We start from the raw sequence: 20998 nt of genomic DNA, 5'->3' as shown, positions 1-20998 counted from the left end.
GCATGGACTTGGCCACATGGCTTCTGGTTTAGGAGGCAGCCTGCACAGAGCACTGCAGCATGCCTGAGGGTCCCAAGCATGCTAAGTTTATTGTGTCGACATGATCTATGTGACTGCTCTACAAGGGAAATCTTAAATGCATTCAAGTCTGTGGCAAAACTTGCATAACCATCACCGAGCCCAGGATTTCACTCAACAGACAGATTCCTGAAAGAATCCGGCCCTACATTAATAAAGATATCCTGAGCCATTATGAGTCCCACAGGTATAGCCGTAATTATGGCAATGAAACTAGTCTAAATATGAATATACGTGTACATGAATGGATATATATGTAGGGGTGTGTGTGTGTATATGACTCCCATACAAGATGCATTTTAGGATACATAAAGAAAAGTTGCATAACACTGCATTACTGATAGAAAATGTTAAGAAATATGATGCGCCCACGTAATTAAAAGCCACATTGAACAGCACACACAATGTAGGGCAGAGTTAAGGTTGTCCCTGCAGCCCCACACTTGCCATTTCCAAACTTTAGAGTACTTTACCTTAACAGCTGCACTTTCTTTTAGCATATTCTTTTCATTAGACTTATATGTCAGCACTGCTAAAACAACAACACTGCCGCTATATACAGGTTCTTTTGGCTTCCCTTGCTTTTAATACAAAACAGAAGAATTCAAGACTACATACATCAGGTGTTTTCAGCAAAGTAGCAGCAGCAGCAGCAAATCATAGACATTTGTCATTCCTTAGAGCTGTCTGACAGTTCTGACAATTCATTAGGCTGGGCTGAAAAGAGGTTTAGAAAGCAAAGAAAGGATCACAGGTAGTGGAGTTGCTTTTGCATGATCCAGTAATAGCTGATTTGTATCATTTTTGGTGATGGATACACTGTTCAGATTAAACTCAGCAGGATTTTTCCTCTTTATTCTTTTCTTTTTCTTTCTTTCCTTCCCTCCCATCCCTGTAAAAGGCTCTCCCTGGGCAATTGAACTTAACATGCCCTCACAAGAGACTTTATCCCAGGAGGTAGATACTAGGGAAATTCTTACTTGTGACTATTGATATTTGGGAGGTCACCCGAGCTAAGAATAAATGGAGTCATTACTTGCTTTTCAGTTTCCTCCCGGAGAGGTTTTCATTTGTAACCCTGTTGGAGTTATAGTCTTTGCACTGTTCTACCAGAGCAGAAACATAGCTTGCTACGTACAAGACAGGTCTTAGTCTTGTACATAGCAGGCAATGTCAGGATTGTTCCCATCTGAGTTTATGCAGACCAAACATATGTCTTTGTTCATCGGTAAGTGCCTCCATTATTCTGCTTCTTCCACTTGCTGATTTGCTTTTGAGACTCATATACAGTGATAGTTTTACTTGAAGGCAAATCCTTTAGAATACACCTGGATGTGCAGGCCAGGCCACTTGGAAAATATTTGATCATCCCCCGGAAAACATTTACCTTTCCCTGGTCACTGGACCGTCTCAAACAATATCACAATGGCATGTCTCTGAACCGGATCCTCACCTGATGTAAATCCACAGAGCTTCCTTGCCATAAGAGAGCAGGCGAGGCTAAAGAAATCCTTTTGTCTATAGCCCGTTGAACTTCTAGTTGTAGGGAGAGTAATCCTGAACCCAGAGCACTCCACGTAGGTCCCAGGAGAAAACAATATCAGTGGTCTACTCCACCAAAACACGTGTACTTTACAAAGATATTAGTGTAGCATACTAACAAAGCATCTTAAATATGGCGTGTGTGTGGGTGTGAGAGACCTCGCAGCCATCTGAAGCCTCAGTGAGGCTTGTGTCTCCTTATTGCCTTGTACTTCATAGCTTTTCTCACAGGTTCAAACTGTCATCATCTTCCTTTCTACCTAGGATGAGGCTACTTTGTCATCGCTGCTTCCAAGAGCAAAGCGCTGCTAGCTTCTGCCGAAACTTTGTGTCTCCTCTCATGGCCTTCCAAAGCAAGGTGGGCCTTCGTAATCTGTATTGCATTAATTATCACATCCTTTCTTATAACCCCCTGAGGACTCGCAAGTGAAATTCATTTCTTTCCTACTAAACTGAAAGTATTTCTGCCATCACCGAAGCCCATAGTAGATTGCTGTTTTAGCTTTGCATAAGTGATGCTTGATGGCGATAGGACTACTGACAAGCATGCTGGGCTGTGTGTACTGTGGCACAACTGTCAGGTCATTCATGCATACTTAGCTGCCTATGCTGTTGTGCAATTTAATAGTTGGTCGGGAGTGCTAGGCTGCACACACTGGCTTGTTATTGTAAGGTTGCTCACCTAAGTTGAACCGCTGGCAATGACGATTTTATCAAGGGCAGGAGAGCAGTGAATTACCTGGACTTTGCAAACAAATATAAGGGTAAACTCATATATATTTTTTTTAAATCACAGGTAAGTCCATTTTTGCCCCCTGTGAATTTCACCAGCCCTTTAAATTCAGTATCAACAATAGAATGAAAGAGGTCACATGAAAGCCCCATTGGAAAAAAAAAAAAAAAAAGCAACCCAGATATGAACTATGGGAACTTGTCATCTTATCACCCTAATTGAAGTCATTCTGCAATGTATGACAGTCCATCATATATTCTGCCAGTCAGTGTGTCATACATGATGTGTAACGAGAAAGCTTATAAACCCAGAGGGAAAGTCCCTTCTTCTTTATTACTTTATTTGATCAATTTCATAAAAATATTCCCCGTGCCTGATACAGAGCAATGTGTTCATTAGCCTCATTAAAGCTGCGTCCATTTATTTGACATGGTGATTTACACAGATTCACCTACAAAGAAATCTCCGTTTCTTCCAGGCTGTATCAGTATCTTCTTTTCTTTTTTTTTTTAACTGTCTAGCGCCTTGGAGAAATAAATCCTTAATTCCACAGGTGAAAAAGGAGAAGAGAAAGGTTGCTATTGATCAGTCAGAAGTTTAAAAACTAGAAAAAATTAGCAAGCCACATTTTCAAAGGCATTTTTTTTTTTTAGTTTTGATTATGAAAAAGCCAAGCCCCAAGCCCCAACATTTAGAGAACAGAAAAAAGATCGTTCTCTTGGGAAGTGCAATTTGCCAATGGATCGCATTTAACTTGGTATGCGTCTCCATAAAAAAAATAGCAGATTTTGGCAAAATTTCATTGTGTCCTCCTCATGAATGTTTCTAGAAAATATCAGCTTTCATACGCAAATATTCTTGAAGTGAAATTGGTGGCTTCTTTTGAACACAGCTAGTGCCTCAAACCCCATCTGCTTTTCCTACAACACGCCTACTCATTATCTAGCTTATTTGGCTTTATTTCCTTTTTTTTAAATGAACACAAATTAAGCTATTTAATCAAATATGTACATGATTACATGGCATTTTCACATAAGAGTTATACACCCAAGGAAATCATTAATCATAGATAACAACACTATGTTAAAATTAGACATTTTGGTTTCTTCCTTTCTGTTTTTGCTTTTTCAACATAATATCCTGGGTAGTAGTAATTTCACTTCTCCCATCGCTTGAAAAAAGAGGATTGTTTTACATCAAATTATTTATTTGACTGTAGTGGTAGTAATTGGTATTTATGTTGAGGTTTGATCTCAGAGGGATAATAATACAGGACTTGGAAGTAAAAATCATAATGCATCACTTCTGCTATTTCCACCCCCTGCATGGGATGTCACCCTGGATGTCCATTGGCAAACTGAATAAGGAAGAGTGTCACAGTGCAGGACAACCTAGAAGTTGACAGGTATTTCCAGGCACAGCAATGATGAGATCAAATTCCCCTAAACCTGCCTTGTTTGCTGATCTTTTAATCAGATTCAACTTCACTGCGGCTAGAGCGTGAGGTTCCCTGACAATATATGACAGCATGTGACAGCAAAATATTTTGATTTTTGACCATTTGATGATATTTCAGATATCTCTAAGCCCCAGTGGCATCTGTTCAATCTACTAAACTATTTCAGCAGAGCTTTTTTAAACGTGCATAAATGAACTGAACATTTTGGGAGGAGGGCTGGCAGGGGGTAGGGAGGAGGGGGCAGTGTTGTTCATTTGTTTGTAGTGCAATCCAAACAGGAAAGCTGGGGAGTGATCTAAACCCTTTGAGGTTAACATGCCATGAAAGAGCATCAATGACCCAGGAGGACATTATTAAAAAGCAGCCAACCTCACTCAAAAAGAAGCACTGTGTGAAGCAAAAGCCCACAGAACACCACCCAGGGCTGTTTGCAGTCCCACAGGGATATGCATTTCATCCCCAGTCTTCATCTCTCTAAATTTCTTCTGAACTGTTCCTGAGCTGCATGCTTGAAAAAGACAAGGGAAGAAAAACCCCACCAACAACCGAGTGCATCTTATCAACCTTTTCCCTTACAATCTGTTTTTGTATTCCTTTCACACCCCGGTTCTCACAGTGTCTTGGGGAAATGCTCGTATCAAAGATAAGAGAGAACAAGGAGAGGAAGGAAGAAAGAGACAAACAACCAAACAAAACGAAAATACCCCAAACTTTTCTGTTCGCCTCCTCCGTGAATCATGTGCCTGCTTACAATAAAGTTAACATGCCTTCTTTACTAACACTTAATTCCTGCTTTGAAAAGCACACTTCCTTTGATCTTGAGGATTGAGATGATCTGGAAACGAAATAGCCGTTGCTTTGCAGAAAATCTGGAAGGGGTCCCAGACCCAGTTTTGTCTGGAAAGCTTCCCAAATAGGATAATATTTCTCACTTTAGGACAAATTGCAAGTATTTTCAGTATTCCTAGTGCAACTTCATAACTCATACTGACAACTCTCCTTTGGTCCAAGAGATTTCTTAATCTTTTAGGCAAGTTGCAAGGTCGTTTCACCCTTCACCATCTGGGAGCAGTTGGATCAGGGGGTGGAGGCATTTTAGAGTTAATGATATATAGCTATTCAGTGTACTGGGGTCAGCAGCAGATACTGAGGTCTGGACTTAGCCTGCTAGACCAGTAAAGGAAGAGGAAAGGAGGGGAAAGGAATTGAGAGAGAGAAAGAGAGGAAGTAAGTACCAAAACAGCCAAGAGAAAACCAACTAGCCAAGTCTCCCAGTGCGGCTAGGGCTCCAGTTGTGAAGCTGGGAACTGAAGCTCTGAACATCCTAGTCTACATCTGGGGAGCCCCTATATGAGATTTCTAGCCCTGAGCAGTCCACGTGGGAAAATTCCCGACTAGTTCTAGCCCAGCGTGCACATCTTTATTGGGTCACTTTCCCACATGTCTGAGTACCAGCTCCTTTGCCATCTCCCAGTCGGCCTCTTCCATGCCAGTAAGTACCATGCAGTGGGTCCACTGCCCCTGTACAAAAACTCCTTTAAATCAACAGCCATTTCCGGTAGCATGCAGCGCTCCAGCACTAGTAACTAGAAGGAAGAGGATGCTTAGAAGAAATTATCCCAAAACTACGAGACATTTTTTCCTCCCACCCAATGTTTGTATTAAGGAATTGAAAATAATTGTGTTCCTTAATAATGGCCCATTCCTGCTGCCTGGCCATTGAATGGGAAGACTGTAAAGACACCTCATAGCTGCCAGTTTGGAAGTCAGCCAGAAGAGCCAGTGGCTTTATCATCAGTATTGCAGCTTAGTAGCCCTTAATCCTTTTCATACTGGGTGCCAGGCAAAAGAGAAGGGCCAGTCTCTAATTCAGGATATAGTTCAAACATGCAAAGGGTCTTATTTTCTCTTCTGCATGCTCTCATTTTTCACTAATGCCAATTAGATGTAAAATGGTCCCAGCTGAAAAAGGGAATTATTTACACCATTTTACACCACTGTTGAAGACTGCTCGAATTGCAGACCCAGAAAGCATCAGGCTCAAGGAGTGGACAAAGGCTACAACATGCAAGCGGATTGGTTGGGTTGATGCTAGCACATTGCCTGCCATTCACTTATTTTGTTGTGGTTCCTAAGATGAGCATCATACAAAGGGTGGAGGGTGATGGGGAACATTTTCAATGTATATACAAATGCACATATGTTACCATATAAAATGTACGGTATCAATCACAACAGACTGGCTGTAAACGGCAACGCTCCTGTGTGTCTGCAGTGCATTCTGCTGTGGGGTTATCCTGGAAAAGGCACTTGGCAACTTCAGTGATGGCTCAGCACAGCTGCCTTTTTTGGGGCCTGATCAAAAACTTAGAGTCAGGCCTTTATGTCAGGGGAAAGAGCATAGGCAGACTTCTTATATGGTCCCTATTACAGAGTTTGAAAATACCCATGGGAGAGGCTATGGGCCCTGAGGCCAAGAAAAGGATTTGAGAATAAGCAAAAAAAAAAAAATCAACTCAACCTGGGCTCTTTTTCACAGGGTTGAAAACTGCTTCCACACGCAGAAGACACAGTAAAGAAAAGATTTGGAGGGGAAGAAGAAGCAAAAGTCCTCAGCCACTAATTCTGTGCAGTTTACACAGAAGGTAGCGAGCTTTTTTTTTTTTTTTTTTTTTTTTTTTTTTTTTTTTTTGTAATTCTGTAGGCATCTCAGTCCTCCACTGAAATGATGTATGGGGCAATCGTCTGGTAGGGGCTGATGGGATGTAAATGAAACTAATTAAGGAAATGTCAAACATAATTAATAAAACAGGTTTAAGTTGCAAAAGCACTGTCAGCTGAATGAATGGGGAAGAACGTTGCACTCCCATTGTTGTGGGTTCCACTTATTTATTTATTTTCCTCTCCCGTCTATTTAGCGCCGTTCAATTAGACTGCAGAAAGCTCCCAGTAGAAGCTCGCTTTTCCACCTCGCCCCTTCTGCACCCAGTCCCATGGAGAAGGAGGAATATAAATTTGCCCTGTCGGCTTGCAGCCTGGGAAAAAAAAAAAATTAATTGCCAACTCCTCATCTTCCCCAAGTAGTACAGGACATTAACATAACCAATTTGCTTGAACTCCTCACTGGCTGCTTAATAGAGCATCTGACCAGCTGATAAGACCTGGGTGCCACTGCCTATAATACCTTGTTATTAGCATTTTCATAATATTCAAATATTACAGCTCCATGATTCACTGGCTCCATTTATTATTGATAAGAACAAAAAATAAATAAAAAAGGGGTGAGCGACCTATAATTACGGCAAGCAAATTAGGGTGCGGGGTAGACTCTGTTACATTTGCCTAGGAGTAATAATGCCCAAGAACTTTCCCTCCCCAGGGACTGGGGAAATAATGGATTCCCTTGCAGCTGCAGATGGGGTAAAGGAGCTCTGTCATCCAGGACAATGTTTACATGAGATAGGCCGAGCATGTGGCTCTGAGGCCTGCCTGTAGTGCTTGAGTCATCTCCAATCATTTCAATCACTGAAGCATAGTCCCACCACACACACACACACACACACAAATAACCCCTGGAAACAGAGAAAGAGGGGAAAAAAGGGGGAGGATGGGACCCCCCAAAAACCCTGACACCGCTCGGAAGTCAACAACCTGTTTTTGTTTAGCGCTCTCCGAGACTCTCGGAGATCAAATGAGGGTGATACCCTTGAAAAACAGAGGCTAATCAGCTCGTAAATGGAGAGATAAAGATGAAATGTGGTTCCTGCTAAGTCAAAAAGCCTTTTCCGCGTTCAAGTCCACGACAGCTGCACTTACATATGAAAGCTTGGAGTCTGCAATGATAAAAATCATGGTCCCATTTGTAAGCAGGAGCTACAAATAACCACTGGATACTTTATAATTTAGTCCCTGTGGTTTTATTTCCATTAATCCAATCAAAAGCCTTTTTTTTCCCCCTTTAATAATGGAACTGGAATGAAACACAAAGGGAGGCTGACCTGTTAGTAGGTGACTGCTTCTTATAAGTTATTCATTAAAAACACCCTAATATTGCTGAGGCTGTACCTACCTCTGTATAAATTAAACATGAGTGACCCGGTGCGGATGAAATAACAAGCATTTCTCCTAACCCCAAACCATTATATCAAACTGAGTCATTTTGGATGTTTGCATACATTTGGCTAATTTCCCACTATTGAACATTTTTGTTTTAAGCCACTTCTAAACTTCCAAGTTCCAGTCTGGACTAAAAGATATGCCAGCAGATTGCTGCACACACGGTGTAAATTAGTGTAATACTACTACTAAGAGTGTAAGTTAAAAAGCAGGACCAAAGGGCTTAAGTTGGGAAGTTCTCTGCTCTCCATTTATTTGCTTCTCCTTCCACTACGTGGACACAACGCAGGATGGGTGAACAAGTTTGAAAAAAAGTGAGAACTTTCTTTCCTGAATGTTTATCTTTTAACACTCAACTATTTAAAAAAATACGTTGCTCAAATTACTGGCTTCATTATTTAGTTCTATTACTGCTGTTCCACCGTTTTAAATCTGAGTCTTGAAGAAGAAGGGTCACAGGTTGAATTTATTACATCTGGATGGAAAAAAAAACAACCCCAACACATGCAATGTTTCAATTTTTCAGTGAAAATTTTAAAGTTCACCTTTCAGCTGTATTACACAGTAGTCCCAGCAGGAACAGACTCAGGTAGGACAAGAAGAACAGATGTTCTCTAGGGCTTTCCTGCCCTATTCAAAAGTTTGAAAAAGCATATGAGCTGCATCATATTATCCAAGCTAGAACCGAACACCGAAGTGTTTGATCTTTGTCCATCTCTGATACACAAACCAAATGCATTGACCTGACTATCCATCAACTTTAGGAACAGTTGACTCCAGCCCTAAACATGGCACTGGACCCTAATGCTATAAGGTGTAAAACAACAACCTTCTTATCATCTCAATACCACAAAGCCCTGGGGAAGCTTACAACTGGGTCTGAACTTAGCAGCATGGGTTGAACGCACGTACCGTCTTGTGCAACGTATGGACCTATTCTCAAGCATCTTTGAGTGCTTAGTTACGGTTTAAACCCAATGTTAATGTCATCCTTCAGGAAAAATAAAAATCTAAATTTAAATAAAATGGCTTGTCTCCTCCTCCTCCTTTCATCACAGATGGTGTTTTTGTTGTGTCCTAGCATCTCATTCAGTATAAGCAGCAAACTACTTAACTCAGATATATGTATCGGTCTCCTCCTGCCACCCCCCGCCTTTTTTGTAAAGGAAGTAAAGTTCTTAAGAATAAATCCAGTATTTTCATGCATCTTGATCTAATCCATTAGCCCTCATAATTTATTGTTAGCTGCTTGGATCTAGCATTTGTGACAGCTTTGAGGAAAGCGTTTGAGTAGGCATCTGCTTTGTATAAATTATACTAACCTTGGTCACACAAGTTTTCAATGAGAGACAAAGGTCCTCTTACCAACATCTGTAGCTCTTAGGATAGTGATTTTGTTTCACTTTAAGAAGCTTTGGATCCTGGAAACAGTAACACAGCAAATCTATGAACTACCTGCTGACTTATTATTTACATTAGCATTCACTATTGTGTTAATGGCTCGGAGGCAGGAGGAATGTGATTTGACATGGGGGTTGGAGGTTGAAAACACTTTGTTAGTCTCAGATCAGTTCCTTGGAGGCTAAAGCCCTGATTAACTATAGCTGGAGTGGATTGTCTTAATCTGGTTGCTCTAGTATTTTATGTCTAGTCATTCAGGCTTATTTCTGTAAATACTTAGATAAGCTTGAATCAATTACTCCAGTGTCTCCCGTTGTCTCCTATCATCAGAAATGGTGTAGTGTCATGATATAAGCAGGCAGAACAGGGGGATCAGGGATACGATACTTTGCACAAATGGAACAAGGAAGTTGTGCGCGAGACCCGGAGCAAGCCACCAGCTAAGACCAGGGCTGCTGATATCTGAGTCAGTCTTACACTGTTTCATTTTCTTATTTAGCACCTCCAGGAAAGTGAACCCCAGCACCGGTGATAGGTACTGCCGGATGGTTTTCTGAATGCTGTGCTGTATCAATAGGCTTTTTCCTTCTGCTGATTGCCATATATGGCCTTGGACTGCTCTCCAGAGCTTCAACAGGGCTGTTGGATTTGCTGTGCAAATTCACACCAGTGCAAAAGCCTCATAAAAAAACAAGCCAACAAAACTTTTTGTGCATGAGTACGTGTATGTTTGCTTTTGTTTGCCGTGCTATTTCAATTACCTTGATCCACTGGAAAGATTTATGCATTGCCCTTCCCCTAACTAACGGAGAAAAGACTGACAGACCAAGCTAATTGAAACGCAGTACTCTGCATCTCACTTCAGCATCATCCTTCTGTGCTGGAGCCGTGCGGTTCAAAGTTAATAGAGTGCAGCGTCAGAGATGCCACTCGCTGGTGCAAGATGCCGCGCCATGGCAGACGAGCCAGGTGAGCCGTTCTGCTCCTGGCAAGGGGCTTGGAGAAATTACTCCACTCTCTTCAGCACCTTTACATGCACAGAGGTGCAGAGATGAAGGTGAGGGGATGGTACCGAATCTATCTGAGAGCACAGCTTTGTTTTATTTTTTTTTTTTAATCATAGGCTGGTCTCAGCTCTAATTAACCTACTCCCCTATCATGCCTCCCTTCCCCACATGCCTTTATTCATCTCTGTGATCTCCATTTCACTGCAGAGATGGCCTGGCAAAGAGACATTATTCTATATAGAAGCTGAGCACCTCACTAGGGGTGACAGGCCTGTTTTTAGGTCATTTATCTAATTGCTCTTTGCAGATAAGAATTAATTAGCCCGATTATTTTTCTTAGATTTTGGATGGGTTCCCCACCTGGAGAGAAGAAATTCCTCCATGTCAGTGATTAATTGCTGAGCCAGAAGCTTACTGCCTTGCATTTGTAATAAATGCCGACTGGTTCTTTAGGTCACATTAAGAACCAGGCAGATTGTGGTTAAAATGCACAAGATAATAAAGCATTTGTACAAACAAGATCACTGCCATTTGATTTTGATTAAATATTTTAATTTATCTGGGGGTTGAGGGACCACAGGAAACTAAAGGTTTAAGGTCTTCTATTCCCTCTATATCCAAGGAGATCCAGACCGGATCCCTTTGTTCCAAGGACAACTGACAGCATTGCATCAGTTTATGATTTTTCACAAATTGTTTGTCTCTCAGCAGTCTGCGACTCTGGGGTTATTAGTGTATATGCAGCCCAGCTCAGTTGTAATCAACTTTTTGTAGCTCAAATGGGGCCAGACGCTTAAGTGAAGCAGCTGCATGTATTTGTATGTAAGCGGTAGCAAGTTCAGAACCGGCCTCAGCTAGCAGAGAAGTGGTGGAAACCCATTTAGGAGGTGGCCCCGGTGCACAATCAGGTCACAGAGTCTATGTTTGTGAACCGAAAGGACAAGGATGTGGATAAAAACACAGTGAACTTGTCCTGCAGACCAGCCAGTCAGGGAATATGGGCTCCTTCTTTGGTTATATAGGAACCCAGACTATAAACTAGACCACATTAAGAGAATGGGAGTGTTGCCATTTATTTCATTGGGTTTGGGGTTAAACCTAGTCACCTATAAGAGAAATGAATGGCTCGTCCTTTATCAATTACTACCAGACAACTGATCATATTGTGCACAGACATTTTTTCTTTGTAATTATTTCTTCTGTTAGCTTTGACCTTAACAAGACCGATACGGAAAAGGAAAGCAGAAGTACTGTTTAACCTTCCAGCTTCCAGATGCTAGGAGGACATGCTAAGAGGAACACGCTACTCTAGCAGTGCCTTTGTTGCACCTCTTTTGCACATAAATCAAGACCTTGCATCTTCACCCTCCAGAAACACTAAATGTGTCCCTCATCTTGGAGAGAAATAAATGATGCTGTCTGTGTGGGTGAGCCTTGCATAATGAGGTCTGAGAATCTCAAGGTTTCCAGAATTACAGGAAGAGTTTTTCTGTGGCTCTATGGTTGTGTGAGAGGGGGGAAATATTCACCTTAGGAAAACTGCAGGGCAATAAAGTGTAATTCCTACAGTTATGGATGTGGTTAGTATTGGTGAAGATGACTGGTACATAGTTCATCTATAATCATCCATTTCATCGATAATAACAAGTAACTAAGGAATTTACAATGGGATTTTAACTCCCAGGTCCTATGTATGATTTTGAAAACCTCACGCCCAATCATGATTTAAACAACGTCAAGTGTTAGGGGGTCTGCCGGAGTGTTTGGTAAGCTAGCTGATTTAATTGTTCATTTCCTTCGTCGTTAAAAAATCTGTTCCTTATTTTCAGTTTGATTTCTTTTTTTTCTACCTTCCACTTCCAGCTCTCAGGCCTTGCGGATTTAAGTATCAGATTAAAGTCGCCATATCTCTTCCTTGTGTAGATAGTTATAAGCCATGATCAAACCTCCTTTAAGCCTTCTCACTGATGATAACGCTTCCTTTGTTAAGTTATAATTCTACCCCGCTCACTTCACCTCCTTGTGTGACACATGCAAGCTCTTCAGGATGGCAACGCAGGACCAGTGACTTTCAGGGAATGCTTGCTCAGATCTGCAAAGATATTTAGATATTTGAAATCAATGCAAGTTAGGAGCCTGGATCTGAACCTTTGGGCTCAACTTCAATAGAAATATGAATAAATAATAATGATTTTGGGGGAAGCACAGTGCTTGGCAATGTCCCTGAGAAGATAAAAATGACTACCTCCATTTGTCAGATGTAGACACTAAAACACAGGGAGAGAAAATGCTTTACCCAAGGCCCTAAAGTGAGGCAATGGAAAAAACCACACAAAAACTTAGACGTTTCTGGCGTGTGCTACTAGTTTTTCCCCACATCAAACCACTTAATATAAGTAGGATTTGCTTTCTCCACTTCAGTAGTATAACCTGGCACTGTACGTTAGGAAATTCAACATTACTGGGTGGCCTAAGTGATGATGATGAAAGATGGTTGCTCCAGAAACCCATGATGATAGCTAAGAAATTAATATTACAGAGATGAAAATCTTCTTATAATCCCCCAAATAATAGATGCTCTGTATCAATATGTGACTAAATAGCACTCAAAGATTTATCTTTTAAATTAGAGAACATGGTGGAGACATTTATTGCAATATGGTTTCCCTTCAGAGAGATACAGTATGTGACTAAATATCTCCAATGAGTAATATTCACACTCAAGTACTGTAAATATATCCCTGATAAATCTGGAGAGCAAATTCTTGTAAATCCTTGTTTAACACTGTAAGGAAGCTTAATAACTTTCCAATCTATCAACATGCTTTAATTTCCTACTGTGCCATTTCTGACTGAAACACATTGTTTAATCCAAGAAATGCAACACTGAGTTGGAAAGGGCTATCGTATGGCATGCTTGTTAAGAAACCTCAGCAACAAAAGTACCACTAGCGTATTTTTTTGTGGATTTGGACAGGAGAATCACATTTTAAAATTCTAGCCTTTCATCAAAGTTACACTTAATTACAGAGGCAATTTTGTACCTGAAATTAAGTGCATGTGCAATTAATGTCCTGGGAGGAAACAAAAAAAAGAGAGAGATAAGTGGAAATGACTGAGGACTTTACATATGGGTACAGGTAGCTAATTACACTCCTAAATCACATGAGGTGAACCCGGGAATATTTTGTGGGTCCCAGGAAAAAAAGTAACAAAACAAACAAACAAACAAAAAACCGCAGGCTGAGCGCAGGTCCCATTCAAAAGCACGCAGTATGCAGTCAAATCGGGCTACTTGTAAATAGTGTTTTATAATGCTAACCTAAATGAACTTTCCAGGGTTGCTGTAAAGACTCACTAGCTGATAAATCACACCCATATAATAGGTAAAACATTCACTTCAGTTCTAATTCAGGTAATATGTCCTGGTGATATAGCCTATATCCAGCGGCGCATTTATTGTGCCAAATTAAAACAGCAAACTACAATCCTTACCCATAACACACATACAAATGCTTGTTCTTTGGTATATTGAAATCCAAACCCAGTCCTATAATCCTTTTTCCCAAAAGCAAAGGAACAGCCCCAAAGCTGAAGAATTTCCTCTCCACGTGTACGATTCACTTCCCTTTCCTCAAATGAACACTTGAGCTGAAGGAAAAGGTCAGCAGTTGCTAGACCTGATCCAGGTCTTACTTATGCACTGGTGTTAATTGGGAATAAGGCCACTGCAATTGCATACATGCCAAACTGATCTCTGGAAGGCCAGAGTCAGGTTATCAGGCTCTATTGGATTATGATGGAAGAGATTTACAGAGGCAAGAAACCTCTGATAAGAAACCCATGGGGTAGATTTTGAGCTGCCTTCCACCTGTATAAATTATCAGGTCAGACTATACCTTGCAGTCTCCAGACTACAGATGTTTAAAGCCTAGCTCTCCTCTACTCCCAGGGCAGCAGATGGAGTTAGAGGCAGCTCACTCAAGAATCTGGGACCCAAGCCATACAAGGCTTTAAAGATAAAGGTCAGCATGTTGGATGGTGCCCAGAACCAAAGAGGAAACCTGTGTAGTTCCTGAAGAACTAGTGTGATATGTTCCCTGTGACTAATACCGCCTGTAAAAGGTCAACAGCCATACTCTTTAACATCTGAGCTACAAAGTAGTCTTCAAGTGTTTCAAGAAGAATTTTATGCAGTAATCGGTGCTAGAACAGACGAAAACACTGATTTAATGGTCAAGTATTACTTGTACCGGAATAGAGATTGACTGGGTATAACCGAAAAACATCTGGACATTTCTGCAGGTGGGAGAACCATCCCAGAGTAAAGCAGATCTATTGCCATTTATCACTTTTTCTAGCTTTAGGACACTGCTGTATTATTTTGCTTCTCAAGGTGGCATCCCACTGAACAGATGTTACACTGTATATTAAGAGCGCTTCATTTTGCAGCGCTCCATTTGTTCCTTCGAGGGAACAAAACAAATGGAGGGCAGGTGTGGTATTTAGGAATGGAAATACCTCCAATGATTACAAATGCTATTTTATTGTTCTTTGCTTTCTTGGCCGAAATTGCAGGGCTTGGGCTAAGTATCTTCTGTCTTTTACCCCAGAAGTGGCTACATTGCAACCACAGATACTGTAATGGCTGGATATGAGTTTGTAAAGTATGGGTGTGGGGGAGGGGGAGAGGCATCTTTCTATGTGCAAATCTTAAAATAGGATCACCAAAGTTATGATTTTGATGCTAATATAAATGTGACTGCATTTTCAATCATCACCAAAGCATATGGTACTTATTCATGATAGCAAATGTCAAGGGGAGAGCTGCATTTAGGAACAAATGCATGAATAAAGTTGTTCTGTGAAGCTCCAAGTTCAAAAAGTCCCTGCAAACTGACCTGTTCAAACCTTCACATATTAATGTGGATGGCTTCCCACCACCCCATTTTTTGTGACCATTTTATTTTACTGGACTTTTTTTCAAGCATTTGAAGAACTTCCTCCATTTTTTTTCCTATGGTCTTTTGAGTTTCCATGGTTAATTGAAAATATGTTTTTTTTTTCCCCCTCTACTTCTTCTGCCACCTGCCAAGACTTTCCTGTACATCCTGAAAGGTTGAGCATTTCAGATCTTCTCCATGCTTTTCTTTTCCCCATAGAAATGATGAAATTAGCTAGCAAGCTGTCAAGCACAGATATTTTATGTGCATTCACTTTTTTTTGTAAGCTGTTGTAAGGTAATTATTGACAAGGCTGACATCATTTGCAGTTTACTTCAACATGTTTGCAGTCATATTACCCCTCCAGAGAAAAATAATTGTTCTTCTTTTATTTTTTAACCTTCCATGACAATTCAGAAATGGCTAAAATGTGTATTTATTTGTTGCTTTAAAGGTATGAAGATTGGCTGAATTGGAAATGAAGGAGAAAAAAAATCCGACATGTGGCACACGAGAAGAATTATAGTGTCTCATCGAAATGCTTTAAGGCTGTTGGATGGAAAACAACGACAGAAGAGCAATTTGCTTTACGTATATTCATCATTTAATCCTGCTAGGTAAGTACTGGCCTGTCGGTATCACAGATGGGGAAACTGAGGCATAAAGGAACAAGTGCTCAAAGCTTCAAAGGATGCCTGTAGTAGATTTATGAACAGAATCAAAGTTTTCATCACAATACAAACCTTACCCCAGTGCAGGTGTTCACAACTGGGGTGACATGGCATCCTCGGGTGCTGGCAAACCCTGTCAAGGGGTTGTGATGCAGGCACTGTGGGGGCTGTGGTGGTAGGCAGGTAAAACGGCTCCTGCATTTGGGCTCTCTGATGATAGTAAAGGAAGCAGAAGAGCTGGCTGGGGCTGTAGCTCTTTGTAGTCCACTCCCCCCACCCATGCTGCTCCCAGCTCACCTGCCTTTGATTCTGCAAGACACCGTGCAGGGTCAGATGGGGAAGGGCAATGGCATAAGCAGGCTGTCTTGCTGTTTGGGGCTGATCAGAGCACCCTAATGCTGGAAGACTGTGCACGTGTACCACAGCCCTTCCCAGTCTGTCTGTGCTGCAAGCACATGGGGGCAGCAGCATCTGGCTGAGCCTCTAAGGTAAGTTGAGCACAACAGTGGCTCTCATCTCAATTGGAGATGCCACCACATTCAAACAAAGTTGTGGAGAGACTCTGAAAAGCTTGAGAACTATTGCTGTAATACCATTCAGCAGTTTACATCAGCCTTGTCTTGCTGTCATAGATTCATAGATGCTAGGGTCAGAAGAGACCTCAACAGATCATTGAGTCCAACCCCCTGCATAGGCAGGAAAGAGCACTGAGGTCAGATGACCCCAGCCAGGTGCCTATCCAGCCTTCTCTTAAAGACCCCCAAGGTAGGGGACAGCACTGCCTCCCTTAGAAGCCCATTTCAAATTTTGGCCACCCTTACCGTGAATAAGTTTTTCCTATCATCTGGGTCCTAGCCATTTTTCTCCCTCATGCCCCTGCGAACTATACTGAGTCACTGCAGGGTCCTGTTGGTGAAGTCTGGCCTAGTGTCATGTGCATTGACTGGGCATGTGGAGCACGTCTGACTCTAGACTCTGGAACGTCTCCTTGTCAGACACAGGCTACGTGTTTTGAACCCCTGAAGGGATAGGGCAGTGGCTGGAGGAAACCACCAAATGGTCCTTTTTTTCTCTCTAAACCACTAAATAATACTGTGGATTAAATACAATGCATTTGTAAAGGTCTTGCTAACACTTTTGAGTGCATCTCTCTGACTTCTAAATTCACAGCACTAGGCTGTTTTGATTCAGCCCTCCTACCCCTCCACTTAATCCTTAAGCGTTTTCGCCTTCATCCAGAAGTTTTCAAATGCCTTGACAAACCAGCTAAGTGTAAAGAAATAGCTGCTTCTCTTAGCTTTTTTCCCCCTGTCAATCATTTAAAACCCAGAGGAATGTGTGATGACTCAGATTGTAGAAAAGCAATAGCAGAGCAGTTGGCTAATGTCTTGAGAGTTACTCTGTTTGGCCAGATGGGATACTTGCATTTCTTATCGCAGCACCATCCCTGATTATGGATTTTTTAGTAGTCCCGTGTACTGACTATCTCTGCCGCAGCAGAGCTAGGTAACAACCTGATGCTCACAGCCGTTTTAAGACATTGCGAAGCTGATGCATTATATTCTGTAGTCTTGTCAGACAGGTGTTGTAGGGAGGCAGCTGGGCTTTGGGGAATGCCAGGTGACTCGTGCATCTTTAAAGCAATGGCAGATTCAGCTGTTTGGATATGATTTAAGGGTCTGATCACTGATTCATTAAAGGCTTTCCATTGGTTTTGTCCTAAGTACATATGCAGTGACATGCTGAAGTGTGGCAAGCAAACCCATTGATTTCTCACCCAACATTACATAGCTCTCTGTCTATAGTGACAGACATGGTAGGGTTAGATGAAGTTAAAGAATTGTGATAATTCTTATCAGACTAGTCTTGACACTAGGTGCTTGGCAAGTAAAGCAGCAGAATGAGGTTGTTTACCAATGTTAGGCAGAAGTCAGGCAGAAGGCAGGGTAGATTTGCACTTCTAGTCTAACTATGGCAGGGGCGGGCAATTATCTTGGGCAGAGGGCCACTTACTGAGTTTTGGCAAGCCATTGAGGGTTGCATGATAGGCTGCCGGGGGCAGATAAATATTAATTTTCTAAATTTTTTAGGGGCCCCGCAGGCCAGATAGAATGGCCCAGTGGGCCATATCCGGCCCCCGGGCCGCATCTTGCCCACCCCAGAACTATGGTATAGCAAAGATGCATAAGCAGCAGCAAATGCTCGCACTTTTTCAACAGGCTTTTATGACACGGGTAGCCTGGTGCAGAATTTTCCTGAAGAAACAGTGAGTATTTTGTAAGCGGGTTCTCAGAGAAATTCTCATGAAGATGTTACTTGACAGTAAATGTGCCTTATCTGGAACAAAAAAGGTCTTTATAACTTAATTCAGAAAAGACAACTTACATTCCCTGCTTAAAATTAATAATTTATCTATAACTGAACACTGCCATTCACTTGAGGTCACATAGTCCAACATGTTTATTCGGCATTATATGGCTTCTGAGGGTTTTTTTTCCATTGCTATGCTGACTTGAATTTTCTGATAGCTCTGTTCTATGACCAGAGCAATACTCATTCAAAATCACAGGGAAAAATACCTCTCGTTTTGAGGGCAGTGCATTAGTTAATGAGATGACATATTAGTATTCTTGAAGTTCCTATAGCCTCTCTGTTTCATAAAGGGCAGTAAAATAAGACAGTCATATTCATCGATATGCTCATGCTGTACACTACGACCATGTAGGTCCTATTCTCTCCACTGTCTCCCTATCTCTTTCCATATTGCATTAACACTCTGTGGGCGATATCTTGACCCTGTTGAAGTCAATGGCAAAAATCCCATTGACTTCAGGAGAACCAAGATTATTCTCTTGGAGGTTCTTCATAACTTTGCACCTGCTGGCTTCTTTGCTTTTGTCGCCTCCTAACACCTCATCCTCTCATTTGTTTCTTCCTCTCACTCACAACTCAACATCATTTTTCAAACTGCTGCCTAAGGAGTCATCTTCCTCCTTCTGGGTCCTGTCTCCTCTTACCATCAGATCATTCCTAAAATCTCAGCCCTTTTGGCTGGCTTTCCACCCGTGACCTACATTACACGAATACCTGACCCTCATATGTAACAAATTGACAGTAACAGAGTAATAATACTTGTCATTTCTGCATACAAGGTGAACAAAATATTCCTCCAGCATTTTTCTTTCTCTCCTGATTTTCACATTCTGTGTGCACCCCTCTGAGTTGGCCCAAAGTATCATCAGCTCATAGGGAACCATTCTTATATATATAAATTTTCACTCTGTGAAGCATCATTCATGGTTATGTAAATAATACATTTCATTCAAGTCAGGGTGTTTTATTCAATAAGGAATGTTTGGCTGTGAACAGAGAAGCTTGCTTCATTGGCAGCTTATCAAGATGCCAATGAGAGTTTGTCTCAATAAGGAATGAGCAAATAGTAAACAAGGACTTTAAAATGCCTGTAAATATACGGGATCACTAATGAAGTGCCAGCACTTAAACAAGCAATTTACTTCATCCAGGCGTGATTAGAAAAAGGCCCCAGCACAAAGCCAACTTAAATCTATAGAGAGGCTCCCATTTTACTAGATAGAATATGGGCTGAATCAAGCACTGAATTAGGACTTCAGGATTTGGCCCATTAGACCTTATTGTATCAAAGCCTTCTTGCAACGTGAAATTCAAAGTGCATAGGTATAGAAGCTTTACATAGTTGACTTTCAGTAGTCTTAAGGCTAGGCTGAAACACCCAAGAAACAACTATTAATAACTTCCAGAGGGATATCAATCTGCAAGAATGAGTATGGATCCTTTTTGTTGACCTAGTTTGTATCTACAGAATCAACCTACACAATTCTTCTCACCAGCTGCTCTGAGGCTTAGGGAGAAGGGGTGTTAATTAATGAGACATTTGTTGAAATTTATAAGGGCTTTTCCTATCCAGGTTAGACATAAATTATGAAAGATCTCGCAAAGTGGGCAGCATATTCTGTTGACTAACTGCCCGGCTTATTTTAGCTGGTATAATAGAAAATAGGTCTTTAAAGAACAATTTACATGCAATAGCAAGCTTGGGAGGAAAAAAGAACATTTTGCACAAAAAGACCTTTACCTAGTGGATATATATATTTTTTCTTGTTCTCTGGCCTATTATTTCAGATATTTTCTTTTAATAAGGGCTTTTAGTCAAAGCAGCCTCCCTTATTCCCTGATCCTTTAGGTATAATTTCATGCCTATGAGATTGTTATCTGCTTGAGATGGGCATGATGTCACAAAATTCAGTATTATAGTGTCTGGATATTACTAAGATAAATACATTAGAACTACACACACTCATAGAGAATTAGACAAATTAGCTCTGATTGTATCCATGCACCTTTTTAAGTTTTATTTTTCACAAATATTCTAGCACAATAATAACAATTTTTTTTTTGTTGAAATAGCTACTTTTAAGCACATATGGGAAAATATGTTGAAAGAGGCAGACTTCCATTTCAGCATCCATTTTGGCAACCTAAATCATAGCACAACATTTATTCAATTGGGAAGAAGAAACTCTCAACACTCACTCACTTAGGGAATGTACAAGTGTTACATTTTGATTGCCCTAAGCAAGGTTAGAGCAATCTAAATGGCTTGGTACACAAATGTTTGCAGGGCTTAACTTGCTGTAAAAATGACCCTCCTTATCTAAAGTTATTTCTGTTCAGAGGTGAACTAACTTTAGATTGAGATGGTGTTAACCTGACCTAGCAGGGGTTAACGTGACCTAGCAAATACCTGCACACATTCACGGATCAGCTCCCAACCCACACCCACAGCCTCTCCTGTACAGTTATCTGAGAGACTCACTTGCCTCCAGTTGTCCATGCCTCCTCCTGGCAAGGGGCAGATGCTTACATGCTTGGATCTTGGCTCCGGTTTAGGCAGCTTAACCTCAGCTGGGTCCTGTGAATGCTTGTTTGCTCCCTTAGAGTTGCTCTTGTCTCCCTTGAAGGACTGGACAACTTGCAGGGGTTGATGAGTCTACTATAACTCTTCCGCT

At 41.2% G+C, this 20998-nt stretch overlaps 1 long non-coding RNA gene across 2 annotated transcripts in view; it reads left to right on the top strand.

The window, feature by feature from the left end:
• LOC109280707 (uncharacterized) overlaps positions 1–20998 on the top strand; it is a 102110-nt gene that overhangs the window by 60912 nt on the left and 20200 nt on the right. For both annotated transcript variants that reach the window (XR_009455551.1, XR_009455552.1), the window contains exon 3: positions 15734–15896. This is a non-coding gene — a long non-coding RNA (uncharacterized LOC109280707). The remainder of the gene's footprint in view (positions 1–15733; positions 15897–20998) is intronic.

The sequence above is a fragment of the Alligator mississippiensis genome, chromosome 11 (assembly GCF_030867095.1).
Source record: "Alligator mississippiensis isolate rAllMis1 chromosome 11, rAllMis1, whole genome shotgun sequence".
NCBI classification, from domain to species: domain Eukaryota; kingdom Metazoa; phylum Chordata; order Crocodylia; family Alligatoridae; genus Alligator; species Alligator mississippiensis.
Note: the sequence above shows the minus strand (reverse complement) of the source record. Positions and strands in the feature narration are given on the sequence as shown.